The sequence below is a fragment of the Panthera onca genome, chromosome B3 (genome assembly GCF_046562875.1).
Source record: "Panthera onca isolate mPanOnc1 chromosome B3, mPanOnc1 haplotype 2, whole genome shotgun sequence".
Taxonomy (NCBI): Eukaryota; Metazoa; Chordata; class Mammalia; order Carnivora; family Felidae; genus Panthera; species Panthera onca.
The window spans coordinates 111,437,235-111,450,634 of NC_138344.1; the positions used below are offsets into that span (position 1 = coordinate 111,437,235).

The following is a 13,400-nucleotide window of genomic DNA, read 5'->3' on the forward strand; positions in this document are numbered from 1 at the left end:
GCTCTGAAGACCTTTGAAAATTTTCCCTTTTATTATGACTACATGGATCATTACTTGGCAAAGAAATTTCCCCCTAGTATTGATCTATGAACATCAAGAATTACGTGCCAGGATAAAAGGATATAAAACTAAAATCTATTAACTTATTGAGAATAAAAGTCAAGGCTGAATTTTCATGAAAATTAACCAACAAATGTGACTAGCAAAACTGGATGAGCTAAGAAAATACTAGCTTAATTGACTTACCCTGCATCAGTGATTTTCAAGTAAATGTTTTCCAGTTGTGGGCCTCCAAGTTTTTCTTGATTGTTCAATGGGGAAAATTGATCCCCCAACTCTTAGTCTGTTGTTGGCTCACTGAGAGTTGCAGCGTTGGTTGACGTCTTCACTGTTCTAGCCAGGCACCTCCTAGGCACACTTGCCATAGCATTCCTTGAATGAACGAAATACCAGAAAACCAAGAATCTGTAATCTCACTACATTAGTGGGGAAACACAAAAACAAACTGCTAGCTTTGGATCTGAGTTCCTAATCTGAAAACTCATTAAAATAGATTCTGAGTATGATGGTCTACCAGTTGGATTGAAAGCACTTTTCCAAATTGTCACCAAACTTAGAAGTGATATTCAGAAACTACCTATGATTTTTAAACATGCGATATTGAGAAAATCCAAAGGCATTCAATACATGATTTTTGAATGAATAAAATAGCTTTACATATTTATGTGACTATCAACGTTTTTAAGTGTGTTTACATAAGGTGTTTATGTTTCCTTACACATAAAAGAACAAAATGGTTTGGTTTGTTGTTTGTTTTGTTTTTGTTTTTTTGTTTTGTTTTGTTTTGCATTTTCTGTCTGTTTAAATTCTTTACCTTAGTTTCCATGTCCACACTTTGCTCAGCCATTCCAAAGTATATTCTTCTGTATTTCCTTTGGAGGCTCATCTTCTGACCTTTGGTGACCTCTTCATCTGAAACTTGAATGAGAATGGGGAAAATGAGATTAACTGGGCTACATAAGAAGAGTCCTTTGCCTATCCAAAACATATTATTATTTTCTTCCTCTTGTCACACACACACACACACACACACACACACACACACACACACACAGATATAGATAGATGATATATAGATGAACATAGATACATATTTATGTAAATAGAGATAAGTAAGACATAAATGGAAATAGAGGTATATTTCAATTTTACCTGCCTTGTAGAGCACAATAAAAATCCTGAATTTACCTCTTTTCCTGCTCCAAGTGGCATGTGATATGGTGGCGTACTCTCCCTGTAACAGAGCTGTTCATCTTCATTAGATCCCCGGGTCACTGGCCTTCATTAGCTTGCCCGTGGCCTCTCATTTGATTTGCATTGCAGGCTCCCCATATAGGTAATGATTCTAATTTAGAAAATCTCCAGAGGTCACAGCAAAGAAGCTGGGCCAGAAAAAAAGATGGACAGAAATGACAGGAAGGTGCTGACTCCCCTCACCTCTGCTTCACTCTGCACCCTCCAGAGAGAGGAGACAGCTGCAGACTGCTTGGGACTGTGGAGCTTCAGAGCTATCCTGGTTTTTCTTCAGTAAGTGGGTACTCTTAGTTAATGTCACAGGGAGATTGACAAAGGGAACACAGAACCTTAGCCTGAAACCACCAAAGGCTTTAAAAAGGCACCAGCTCCTCTTCTGCCCTTTTCTCCTTTCTATACCATACACCTGCCGCAGCAGCTCCCTCCTTCCTTCTTGTCTCAGGGCCCTTGCACATGATATTCCTTGAGCCTAGATCTCTCTTCCTTCAGCTTGTCCCTGATAAATTCCTACTCCTCTTTCAGGTCTCAGTTCACATATGATTTCCTATAAAAATACCTCCCTTGGTCCTCTAGTCTAAATTTAGTTCCCCCTTTTATTCTTTTCTAGTATCCTAGTCTCCTCCCTCATCACATTTATCGTTAAGTGTTTTAGATTTATTCATTGTCTCTTGCTTTGAAATCTCTCTTCCCCAGAGGAAAGTAGAAGCATGCTGTGGACTGAATGTTTGTATCTCCCTACCCCAAATTCTTATGTTAAAGCCCTAATCCCCAATATGATGGCATTTGGAAGTGGAATTTGAGGGAGGCAGTTAGTTTTGGAGGAGGTCTTGGGGATGGAGCCTCCATGATGAAATTGGTATCTGTATAAAGAGATTAAGAGAGCAGTGCTCTCTCTCTGCCATGTGAGGACACAGGAAAAAAGTAGCTGTCTACAAGTCAAGAAGTCCCCCACCATAACCTGACCATACTGGCACCCTATCTTGGACTTGTAGCCTCCAAAATGGTGAGAAGTAAATATTTATTGTTTAAGCCATCCAGCCTATGGTATTTTTGTTAAAGCAGCCTAAGCCTGGGGTACCTGGGTGGCTCAGTCGGTTTAAGCATCTATTGATTTTGGCTCAGGTCATGACCTCACGGTTCATGAGTTTGAGTCCCATGTCAGATTCCATGCTGACAGTGCAGTCTGCTCGGAATTCTCTGTCTCCCTCTCTCTCTGCCCTTCCCTGGCTCATTCTCTCATTCTCTCTCTCTCTCTCTCTCTCTCTCTCCAAAATAAATAAATAAGCATTTAAAAGAATTTTTTAAAGTAGCCCAAGCCTACTAAGACGGGGGAGAATATGGAGAACATATCTGTTTTATACAACAACACTGTATCCCTAGCATCTCATACTGTGCAGTGAATTGGCACTTAACTCATATTTATTGAGTGAATGACCACTAATTGTTGCTGTCAATAAGAGAAAAGGCCAGCATCCTTCCAGTGGATCAGAGTCTGAGCATACTCTCCACCTTATTACTTTGGCAGAGGGTCTTACTGACTGCTCAGTAGACCCTTATGTCCTATGAGGACTGCTCATTGGACGTAAGTGATGCACTTTGGGCACTCACCCAAGGTCCTTGTCTCCAAAGTATTAAAGGACACTTTAGAACTCCAAGGCTATGTGGGCCTGTTCATCTTTCATCGCATGGAGGGGGGGTCTTTTCCCTTGAGAACTACCAACTCTTTGATACTTCCCAAACTACATCAACTCCACAACTGAGCCCAGCCACCCTCTGGCTTGGGCTTAAGTTTATGTTTTATCATTTTCTCCCTCAGTCAGGCAGCACCCAGCCACTTGCATGAGGCAGAGGTGTTCAGTTTTGCAGTCAATAAAGCCAATTATTTGTATCAGTTTCCTGTGGCTACTATAACAAATTACCACAAATTAAACACATATTTATTACCTTACATTTCTGCAGGTAGACACCTGAAGCAAGTCTCACTGGGCTAAAATTACTGTGTTGGGAGAACTGTGTTCTCTTCTGGAAGCTATAGGGGGAGAATCCCATTCCTTGCCTCTTGCCCATTCTACAGGCTGCCCACATTCCCGGGCTTTCACCCCTTTCCTTCATCTTCAAAACCAACAGGTTGCATCTCTCTGCTCATTCTTCCATAGTCACATATTCCTTTCCTGCTCTTCCTGAATTTCCCCCTTCCACATTTAAGGATTCTTGTGACTATATGGAGGTCCACTCAGATGATCCAGGATAATCTCCTCATCTCAGGACCTTACCTTAATCACATCTGTAAAGTCACTTTTGCCTTGTAAAGGTTCCAAGGATTAGAACACATGGACTAGTTTGTGGGGACTAGGGTGGGGGCATTATTCTCTCTACTGCACTGGTAAATTATTCCCAGGACAAGTCTCAAAAAACAGGTGAAGAGGTTGTAGCTCCACAACTGACAGTTCCTCTGAGGATTCAAGGAATACAATAAGAAAGAGGTGAGGATTGGAACACTGATTAATAAACAAAAGGAGTGGTAGAATCCTCATGCCAGTGAGACCCATTCTCTAGCACATCATCCACTGCAATCAATAAAAGCCAGCTGTGAAAACATTTTAAGCCTGAAGAAAATGATGTTAAATAATAGACTCAAGAAATGGGAAGTCTCTGATATTTGCCAATAACAAATTTGGGGTATTCTGGGGTAAATCTTAAAGCTATTTGTGCCAGGAATTATTTCAGCTGCAAATAACAGAATAACCACATGGAAATGGCTTAAGCAATAAAGACATTTTATTATTTCACGTAACAGAAAACTCAGAGGTAGGTAGTTCCAACATGCGGGCAGCAGCTGAGCATCAGCCAAGACCCAGAGTCTCTCACCTTTCTGCTCTTTCTCAGGTCAGTTATGTCTCCCCTTGTGGTAGTAAGATGGTTGCCACAGTTCCAAGAATCATGTCCTTACAGAACATCATCCCAAGCACAAGGGGTGAGCATGGGGAAGAGGACCCTTTCTTCTCCTCCTGCTATCTTTCATCAGACATGAAAACTTTCCCACAAGTAGCCAGTAGACTTCACCTCAGATCTCACTCTCAGTGGGCCAGTTAGGTCACATTCCCACTCATTGGCTATTTCTTGGCAAAGAGGAATGGCATTCCATAATTGGCCTAGACTAACCAGAGTTGTCCCTCTGGGGGTGAGCACATTGCCACTCCAAGTAGAACTGGGGGTCTCCTAAAACAGAAGAAGGAGAATAGCTATTGGGTTGACAACCAATGGTGTGTGTCTCAAAAACATTAGCTGCTATTTATTTTTCAGCGTGCTAACACATAAGTAGGTGGCTCTCCATTCAGAACAAAACAAGTTTTTTGTTTAGATCTGAGATACATATCAAGCTAATCTTCTCATCAATTTGGACCAGAATGATTATGGTAATATACACAGTTAGTCTAACTTTACCTAATTTTGTGTCAAAAATAAGCAAAGACATTAAAATTTGTATCCAGGGACAGATTCCTATGTGGTAATCATCCATTGTAAGCTATTTATTAAATACCTGTAATATCCCTGGCACAGGAGCTAAGCACTAGGTTTAAGATATAGTTCCTCTCCTTGAATAATTACAATAGAGATGGTTAAGTATTATTACAGGTGCAAGTACATGGAACAAGGAGAGCCCTATGTTGGGGTTATGGAGAATGTTTGGAGGATGTGACACTTTAGAGATAACTGAAGGACAAATGGGGTTAGCCAAATGAGGCATGAGATGGGAACTAAGTTATGGGGTGAGGAGAGGATGAGGAAGTATTCCAGATGAAGGAACTAGCTGTGAAAAGACCTAGAGGTAAGACTTCTTTTTTGAAAGACTTTATTTTTGAAAATAAATATAATTCAATATGGCAGGACCAGAGTGATTGGTGGTGTGAGGAGATAGACTGGAGTCACATCATGAATTCAGACTCTCTCTCAAGGACAGTGGTGAGTTACATAATCAGATTTGCATGTTAGAAATCTAGCTGTTGGTGGGGCACCTGGGTGGCTCACCCAGTTGGGTATCCAACCTTGGCTCAGGTCATGGTCTCACAGTCCGTGAGTTTGAGCCCCATGTTGGGCTCTATGCTGACAGCTCAAAGCCTGCTTTGGATTCTGTCTCCCTCTCTCTCTGTCCACTGCCCCCTCCCACCTGCTCTCACTCTGTCTCTCTCTCAAAAAAAAAAAAAAAAAAAAAACATAAAAATTAAATCTAGCTGTTGGTGGAAAATGGATTAGAGAGGTCCAGTGGTAGACTGTATTATTGGCCCTATTGCTTACTGCTCCCTGCATCCACACTGTTGCCATGGCCTCATAGCGAGCCAAATATATTTCTCCACCTTTTGACTTTAGGCCAGGACATGTGACTTGTTTTGGCCAATGGCATGTGGGTAGAAGCAATCATGTGCCATTTCTAAGCTGAGTCCTTAAGAAACCTTGGGTATTTCCTCTTGCCCTTTTGTACCTCTGTCTTTGCCGTGAGGAGAACGTGCTGTGGCTGGTTCACTGGGTCCAGGAGGAAGAGAGGAGACAAGTGGAGCAGAACCACTCCAGCTGCTACAGTCTAAAGCATAGCCGACTCAGTTGCCCCACAAACTCATAAATGTTTTTGTCTTTATGGGATGTTGAGATTCTTCACTATGCAGCATCATTGTGACAAATACTAACTAAGAGAAGGCCACACAAAAAACAGAGTGGTGTATTAGGAGACTATTGTAGCTGAAGGAGAAAGCTTATAGTCACCTGAACCAAGATAATGAGGATGGGGATGGACAAAAACAGACAGATTCAAAAGATATGAGAAAACAGAATTGCTATGACATAGTAGGTATAGAAAGGAGTTGCTTATGAAAGTCCCCTGAGGTTGTTTCTTGGATAATTATCCACTAAGATGGGGAGCACAAAGGGAGGATGATGTGTTTTGTTATGTTGAATTTGAGGCATCTGTGAGATATCCAAGAGGAGAGGTCCAGTAGACATGGATCTAGAGCTTGGGAAAGGTCTAAGCTGAGCCATAAATGAACATGCAGGTGTTCACCACAGCCATGGGCCTAGATAAAGACCCTTGAGAAAAAGTACAGAGCAAAAATGTGGAGGATAGAATTCTAAGGAAGCTGCACTCAAGGACAAAACTACAAGAGTCTTCAAAGAAGACCAAGGAAAAGTAGCCAAAAAAGAAAAAGAAATACCCAGGGAGTGTAGTGTCTGGGAGCAAAGAATAAGAGGACTCTAAGAAAAAGGAGGGTGTGGTCAATTGTGCAGAAAACTGGTGAGGAAAGAGGTAAAGAATTTATGAGGAACCACAAAGAATCTATTTAATTTACAAAGAAAGGAAAGATATTTTTGCCCCAGAAAGTCAACATAGTCCTCACCCCAAGGTCAGACGCTGAGACTCGTTGAGATGTTCAGAAAGTGAGCAAAAGCGAGATTCAGGGCATTTTGAGACATTATCCTCTCCTAGTCCCTCTGGATGAGTGGTGCATTGGAGAAGAACTTTGCTTTCCCTGCAGCAGGTTACCATGTCATCCATGCTACTCTACCAAGAGGTCTTGGCAAGCCTGACAAGTCCAGTAGAAGCAGTGTCTGATAGGTGCCAGGGCTGTCCACAGTCCCTCTGACTCATTTCCCATTGATTCGGGTGAATTTTCTGAATGCCTTGGAAGCCTCTAATCGATCCAGCCTGGCTTCTGCTGTCGGGACCCATGGTAACACCTGCTTTCAACAGCATAGTTGGCTCTTTCCCCTTGTGTTCTGGAGTCCAAGTTCTATAGACCAGCTGGGGGCTAAAATATCAATACCCCTCTGAGGGAGGACAGGAGGACACTCTGGAGAGGAGGTGAGAACGTGAGCATGTTGAGGAGTGAAAGCCTTGCATGGCTCACATGCAAACACACATGGCCACAGTGCCCAACACAGGATCTGCTGGGGCTCTCAAACAATTACCACATTTATGACCTCAGTGATTGCTCAGGTTGGGGAACACCAGAAGTTTGTTTTCTTTTTCAATTGGAACTGACATTTCCCCACGATTGGATTCCTTTGAAATCAAGGAATTGCAGCCCAGATAGTTCATAAATTTATTCTGTTCCACCTTGTAGCATTTATTACAAAGACCGATCAGCCAAAGAATATGGCCTTTCTGCTTTTTATTTCCTGCTTTACTGCAGTCACTTTTAAGATACGGTGGTGTGGTTGGCAGGATGGGGGTGACTCACGGGCAGTGGTAAGGGTGTGACTGAGTAGAGAGAGGCATCCTGTTGCTCTCTGGGACTCCATCTGTTGCCTACTCCAGCCAGTCTCCTGGAGGACGGGTCTGGAAAAAGATATCAAGCGTCCTGGGGGAAGCAGGTGCAGAGGGGAAACTGCACACCACGGTGGAGGCCACCCCAGAAGAATTAGAGTAGAGCAGCCATTCTCTCCCACCTCCACCCCCTTCAGCCATCTTTGAGTCTAAAGGAAAGAATCATTGGTTAGAGTGTTCTGGAGAGGAATTCTGGGACTTTGGGCAGCTGAAGTTTGTGAGTCCTCATGTGCATATGTTGGGGGGGATGGTGTGAGACAGAAAGACTTATTTGTTACACAAACATTTACCTACTAGTGGCAGACTTTGGGTGAGAGCATGAGGACTCAACATTGAATTGTCTCTGTCCTCCAGATGCTCCCAGTCACACGGGGTCACTGAGCTGAGAGTCAGGACAGGGTGGGCCCAGGGTGCCACAAGAGCACTAGGAAGATCTTCCCGGAGGAAGTAGAGGCTGCTGCTCGGAAGGCCCCTTTGATGTGCGATAAGTGCCCTCTAAGTTGTTAGGCCCCAGGTGCTGAATAGGAAAGAAGGTAGAGGGGCAGGACCAAAGCCCATTCCAAGAACGACAGTTGTGTATTTGGTAGGCTAGCAGGGTGGAGAAGAATTCTCCTGTGTTGATATCGTGGCTCTCTCATTTGCTGGCTCTGTGGCCATAACCTTTTTGTATCTCTATTTCTTTAGCGTATAAAGTGTGCGAAGATAACTTGCCTCATCGGGTTGCTGAGGGGACTGAGTGAGAAAATCCACGTAAAGTCCGAGGAGTGCTTTCCCACCAGGTGCTCTCGGTAAGTACCAGCTCTTACCAGGGCAGGACCCGACGCTGTATGAGTTTCAGAAAGGACAGGGAGAACAAGGAACACCAGGGTCTGCACCTTTGTTCCTTGGGCCCTATTCACACAGAATGGGTGGCCGACCCCGTCAGAATCGGCCCGAGAGTTAATGTACAATTACTTTAAATGGAAAAAGGAGAGCAAAGTTTTTCTTCATCTCTCGTATGCCTTATTTGGGGTTTAAATACCGGTCGTAATTCTCATTCATTTCCTTGTGAAATAAATGGCAAGGAGCATGGTCTACTTCTCCTAATGGGGAGAATGAAACCTCCCATTGGTTAACTAACTCATCCCCAATCCCACATTGAGATTATTGAAGAGTGGGGACCTGAACTCTGATCCTCTAAACCACAGGCTCAGGCCTCCTAATAAATCACCAGGCTTCCTGTCTGTCATTTACTACCCAGCTAGACCTGCCCTCCACCGTTGCTGAACTGCTCACACAAGGTGGAATGATTTCATCCCGCAAGTCACGGCTCAGAAACAGAAAATGTTGCCTCAGGCATTTTCTTGGATGTTTGATTTTAATATCAAAGCTGGTTCTGACCATAAGGAGCAAATACCAAGTGACTGACTCTCTTAGATTTCTCAGACAGCTGAGAATGGAGGCTAGAAGCAAACTAGCCTTAAAGGGTCAGCAGAAGGGGACAGGGGCACCAGGTGACTTTTATTGGTGTGAGTGGGAACTTGACTCTGCCATCTAACTCTGCTCTGCTGTTCACCCAAAGGGAGACTGTGGCTTTTAATTACAGAAAATCAGTAGCTAGAATTATTAATAATAACAAAAGAAGCTGTTTGCACAGCAAGTAATTTGTGGTAATGTTTTGCAATTGATAGTCATTTCTATTATTTAAACACTAATTAATTCATGGACTCAGGAATGTATTGACTTTACTTACAGTGTTATGGCAGCCCTCCTAGCTTAAAACCATTCCTTACTGGTTCCTTTAGATAATTAAAATGCACTGTTTATTTGTTCTAGTTGTGGGTGTTTATAGGGCTTGCACCTTCTGAGAGAGCCTTATGGGCAGTTTACATAAAAATGACCACTCATAAGCTCTGGTCCTTCTAAAGAGTTAGTCTGATGCTTTTCTTACCAGTAGAATTCCCAGAACATCCCTCGGTTATTTGTTGAAAAGTCTCCTGTTGTTGTTGGTTTTCTATGGCCCATCTGCAAACTGAGAAGAGTGGATTCTGTGAATGCAGCTGTCATTTTGCAGCAATGTCCTGGCAGGTCTGGCTTTTCTGCAGACAAGTTTCACAGAAATCCTTCCACCTCCCCAGGCCCACAGGTCTGCTCTCTGGGCTGCAAAATGAGGGAGATGAAGTGGTCAGCCTTGCAAGTTTTCGAAGCTATAAATTTGAATAAGTTAAGAGAATAAGTGAATATGCTTTCTTGCAGGTACATTGAAGGTTCTCACTGATGGCAAGGGAAAAAACAGAGGAAGATTCATGGGCCAGTGTCACTAGAGGATTCACTGCCAACAGACATGAGCTGCCTGTTCCAGTTTAGTATCTCTGCATCTTCCTGAAGGCTGAGTTTTACTATTTGACTCCTATCCCTTTAAACAACAGGCTGCGCATAAAATAAAATCTACTGAATCTCAACTGGGGCTCTAGGCTGCTATTTTATAGACGATATTCCAGAATATTTTTCCAAGTTTATTTACACTATGGGAGTCTTTACATTCCATTTATTGGACATATTAATTTTGTTTTTGTTTTTGTCTCAGGAAGACAAAGGAAGGCATTTATAAACTGTCAGGCTTCACCTCACAAGGTCAGAGCTGAAATCCCCATTTAGAAAAAGTCAACTCTAGAATGCAAATATGTTGTACTGTTACTGCTGGCTTGTGGCTGTGAAAATCAGCTGGTTTCAGTCACCTTGAGAGATCACAATCATGGATTAATGTTCTTATAATTCCATTAGCTTTGTTTTGTTTTATGGTTTCATACCATAGTCCTAACTTCACTCAGCTCTTACAAATGTGTGTTACTGGTTGTAAGAAACATTTATTCTAAACTGAAGTTTGGTACTGCGTTCTTGTTACCTGTGGATGGAATTTCTTCTCATCTTGGACCTACCAACGTTGAGCACTTTCCTGAATCACAACTGGAAAGGTCAAGTCTCTTGGTATAGGAAGGTTTGTCTGCCTGGTTGAATCCTGACTTTCATATGGCATCCCCCAGCTCAATGGCTCTCCTATCATTTTCCTAAGCAAGTCTAATGTCAGGTCTAAACCTTACCCCACACTTCTCTGCCGAGCCTTGAGTAAGCTGTTGTGAGCCTTGCCAACCCATCATGAGATGCAGCCAGGGACAGAACCTCTTAGGATATTGTACAACATTTGGAAGAGATCAAACAAGCAGACATGGTCACATTTTAAATAAGGAAATTGCCAGAGAACCAAAGGGCTACCCAAAAAAATTGACTTTGGACTTTCCTTTTGCTGGAATTCATCAAGAAATAATGTGGATGAAAGCAACTAAGCTTTGGGGCTGCTGGGTGGCTCAGTTGGTTGAGCGTCTGACTTTGACTTAGGTTATGATCTCGCTGTTTGTGGGTTTGAGCCCTGCATCAGGCTCTGTGCTGACAGCTCAGAGCCTGGAGCCTGCTTCAGATTCTGTGTCTCCATCTCTCTCTGCTCCTCCCCCACCTGCACTCTCTCTCTCAAGAATAAATAAATATTAAAAAAATTCTTTAAAAAAAAAGAAAGCAACTAAGCTTTTCTTTTTTAATAAAATAAAAATAATGAGGAGGGACATGCCCTAGACTTCAAAATATACTATTAAGCTGAAAAATAAAATAAATAAACATTTTGGTATAACTAGAAAAATACACATATTAAGAAGACATAACCTAGATATAGACCTTGAGATTTATAATTGATCTATAATAAAGGAAGAATTACAAATTCAACAAATGGATTTGGGGTAATTAGATGTTTCAGGAGGAAAAGAATTAACTTAAATATTACTCCCACAGCATTTTATAAAATAATTTCAAATGAGTGAGATATATGAGAGAAGTGTATACACACACACACACACACATATACACATATGTACACACACACATACACACACACACACAATGAAACTTAAAATATCATAAGAAATTGTAAAAAGATTTTTATGTGGCATCTATATGGCAAAGGATTTTTTAAACATAAAAATAATAGAAGTTCAAATAGATTTGACTAAATAAAAATTTAAAACACTGTATATATTTAAAAAAATCATTGTCAATATTCAAAGACAAACTATGAAAAAATTCTTATCAAACGAGGAAAGCAAATGACAGTGGATCAGTTTTTAAGTCTCCCAGAATTCCCACACAAAGATGAAGCGGCTAGAGAGCAAAAAATTAAAAAGCCATGGACAACGCTTCCAACAAGTCCAAGCGACAAGGTATCCCCAGAAACCCCAAAACACAAGTAGGCAGGGCACGTCACCAGTAGCTTCAAGATTTGCAAGGTACTAGCAGGTGTATCAGAGGAAGCTGAAGGAGGGAGGGGAAGCTGACAGAAGTACAGACAATTTGAGAACAGCAGCTGAATCTAGAAAGGAGTTTGCCCAATCCAATAGCGGTGAGTGAAAGGGGGTCTGGGATGAGGCCTTGAGGGGCCCCGGAGCAGTCTTTACACTGCCTACTCTCGAGAGTGACCACTCGGAGCTCTCCCCTGGGAGAATTGTCAATAATTATATATGTTGTGGCAATTTTTGTATTGTTATTCTGATAATGTTGTGTGTGTGAGATGGGCTAAAGCTAATGAGTACTTATGGAATGTTCTACCATCTCCTACATCCTTGAGAACCAGGATTTTGGCATGGAGGAAAGGAGATACACATGTACTACAGAGGAGGTTAAGTAAGTGAAAATCTTACAGCCCTGAAATTGAATTGGAAGGATGAATACGAACTCATGAGGTGTGTGCATGCAGAATATGATATACGTGGTCCTAAGAATGATCGCCGTGTGCAAAACCATTCCATAAAAGCCACAAGGCTTATGGCAGAAATGAGAATAAAGGCACAACACTCAAAACACTTCATCGGTGACATTTTTTTAAGGGTAGACATTTAGCAAAGATGGTGGCGCAATTCTATACATGTTAAATGGGTAAGAAATACATAAAGAGGACAATAAATATGGCACTTTGCCTTGAACAAGACCTGAGGGTTGCTTGTGGAAGGGGGCATCGGAAGGGTGTGGCTTGTTGGTTATTGTGAAGCAGTGGGAAGGAGGCTTAGTTGAAACTGGGTAGAAAGTTGGAATACCTGCTGTGTGTGGGCGGCTGGCTCTTTATCCTCTGTTGGGCATTGGTGCTGAGAGTTCCGAGATCTTTTGTAGCCTTAAATCCTGGGTCATGTTTTTCTGCCTTTGAGATGGAGGCTGTTTGAGCATTGCATTTATAATAGATACCTGTTTCATCACCATCGAGAATGTGACCCGATGCACAGCTTCTTCAGGTAGCTTCTGTGTCGCTGCTGGAAATTCTTTTGCTGCTTTCTAGTCTGTACTTGTGGCTTCACCTGACAGCTGAAAATTCTGGAGACTGGAGATATTCCAAACCACCAAACCAGCCACTCATCGCAGCAAAAGATGCCACTTCTGCAGGATTTGGCAATTTGGGTTTAAGGCCTTTGTGTATAGCTGTGCTTTCTGTCTGTCTGTTGGAAAGATTAGTCCTGATTGTTTTTTCACTGTTTCATGTATTCTTAAGCAGCTTGGATCAGCTGGGTGCAGTTTTCTGCCTTCACCCAATATTTCTCCTGTATGAAACCACCCATAGCCAAACACAAAATTTGTGTTAGGCTCAAATTGTTCCTTAATATACCGATCATGTTTGAACAAGTTTACATTTTCAAAACAAGCATTACAGCAGAACTGACTGTATGTAGATATACCCCCCCCCCACACACCCATTAATTCC

General features: G+C 42.2%; 2 long non-coding RNA genes across 2 annotated transcripts; one reads left to right on the forward strand and one right to left on the reverse strand.

Annotated features, from left to right (window-relative positions):
* Nucleotides 1–256: 256 nt before the first annotated feature.
* Nucleotides 257–1,433, reverse strand: LOC132669999 (uncharacterized). The gene is made up of 3 exons (XR_009606357.3): nt 1,249–1,433; nt 875–978; nt 257–432 (listed from the first exon to the last, which is right to left on the reverse strand). It is a non-coding gene; the product is annotated as an uncharacterized LOC132669999 (long non-coding RNA).
* A 6,135-nt stretch (nt 1,434–7,568) lies between these two features.
* On the forward strand, nt 7,569–10,097 carry LOC132669998 (uncharacterized). The gene is made up of 3 exons (XR_009606355.2): nt 7,569–7,798; nt 8,315–8,418; nt 9,866–10,097. It is a non-coding gene; the product is annotated as an uncharacterized LOC132669998 (long non-coding RNA).
* The last annotated feature ends 3,303 nt before the right edge of the window (nt 10,098–13,400 follow it).